Raw genomic sequence first — 2,005 nt, 5'->3', positions numbered from 1 at the left:
TTCAGTTGACCTTGCACCTCTGCAACTACTAGAGCTTGTCCAACCAGGGCAGAGCCGGATGGTCGATGAGATGCGGGACAGGTAAGACTCTTCCACCCGAGGAGACCCCAGAGAGAACACCTCTCTCGTGTCCTTTAGCGTGACTGTACTCTCGTCCAAGTCCACCACGGCGCGAAAGTCCTTGAGAGCGTTGGTGCCCAGGATGGCGTCGACGTGTAGCTTAGGTACGACGGCAAACGGTATTCTCTTCTCGGCAGAGCCCAATGTCACCGGCAAGTAGATTACACCTTCTATATTGAGCGCAGATCCGGACACACCGTTCAGACTGGGTATTAGAGGAGAGTTAGTTAAGCCGAGACGCCTCAATACCCGCCTATGCACTAGGCACGCTGCGGCTCCGGAGTCGATGAGAAGTTCGGCCGGGAGGTTCTCGATAAACCACCACGATAGAGCTTCCACGCCCCCAACCGATCCGATTACTCGCTTGCCGAGGGGAACGATTCCTTCTTCCTCGTCAGCGGACCAGTTATCGGTAGCGTTCGGTACTTCCACCAGGCCTGGCTTGGGGCGAGGTTTTGGAGCGTCGCGACGACGTTCACATAGCCGTACAACCCGTTTTCCTTATCTCGGGAAGAACAGTTCGGTCCGAGGGCTTCGGTACGGTTGCCGAATAGAGAGGAGCAGTCGAAACTGACTACCTTCGGCGCTGGAGAGCACCTAGGAGCAGGATCTTTCCAACGACAGAGTCGGCAGGGTGAACTCATCTCGAGGATCTTCAAGCGGAGTTGGTCAGCCTCCTCCTCGTAAAGGTCCGCAATTCTTTTAGTCAGTAACTCTTTCGACCGCGAGTCAGAGGGAACAGCGAGGCTATTGATCCAGTCCTCGATCCGGCTTAGGAGTTCTTGGAGCCTAGTGGGGGGCGGAGAGTCATCTTTCCTTTCTTCTTCTAGCGATCCTTCGCCAATACACCCTTCACACCAGTCACCTCTACTTGAAGCTTCAGCCTTAATGAGAAAGTATACTGCTCGTCGCACCATGGCTCACCAAGGGTCAGGCACGATACCGCGAGAGTCCAGCAACTCGTACTCGGTTTCACCGTGGTCGGAGGGCCTTTTTGGGGAACTTCCCAGGGCCAGCGCGATATTGTCTTCCACTACAGAGGGGTCCACGGGACACACTTCTCCTGGTAGAGGAGGTACCTTCAGCTCCGGAAAGTGCACTATCGTCTTAGGTGCGTCCCGCCACGAGAACCTCTTCGTCGCGGTCCCTCCACCTTCGTCGCGGTAACCGGGGTCGTCAGATGTCACAGAGTTGATCCGTACTGGCTTTTCCTCTTTGAAATTACGGTTGGCTCGCTTCGCTTCTCCGGACGAGGCCAGCGTCTTTTGGAACCATTCCAACCAGTACTCAGGAGTAGATAGCCGACCGGGGGAGAAATCTCGGGTCCTCGCTAGTTGTTCTTCGGGAATGCCTAGTAAGTCACTCAACTCGGCAAGAGACAACTCCTTCGACTGTTCCGCATTCTCGACTAACCGGCGCCTCAGTTCTACTTCATCGAGAGGAAACAGTCGGTCTTCGAGCTCTTTGTCATACTCTTCTCTTTCTTCAGCCAGCTCGGATGGCTTACCTTCTTCCAACGTATCTAGTTCTTCTTTGGTGAACACCCTCGCGAAGGAAGGCTCCTTCTCCGGTTCATCCTTTGGAGACCTAGCACAGGCGACGTCCTCAGAGTCCTTTTCGGGGGCGTCGTTTCTCTCAGGAGGGGTCACGTCTTTCCCCTGCTCGCGTGGTTCCGTCTTTGATACTGGAACGCTAGCTTCGGTAGCTCCATATTCTTCTTGGTTTGGGCTTTTCGAGTACCTCCGTCACGTCAGGGAGTAACTCTTCCAGTATAGGGCAGTCATGGGACTCACCCTTCTTCCTCGTCTTGGTCTAGCACGCTCGAAACCCACACTCTTGTGGCTTGGTGGCGTCGACGGGTAGTCTCGGTTCCGCCGAGGACGCC

The sequence above is a fragment of the Phytophthora infestans genome, genomic scaffold (genome assembly GCF_000142945.1).
Source record: "Phytophthora infestans T30-4 supercont1.294 genomic scaffold, whole genome shotgun sequence".
Lineage (NCBI taxonomy): Eukaryota > Oomycota > Peronosporomycetes > Peronosporales > Peronosporaceae > Phytophthora > Phytophthora infestans.
Note: the sequence above shows the minus strand (reverse complement) of the source record.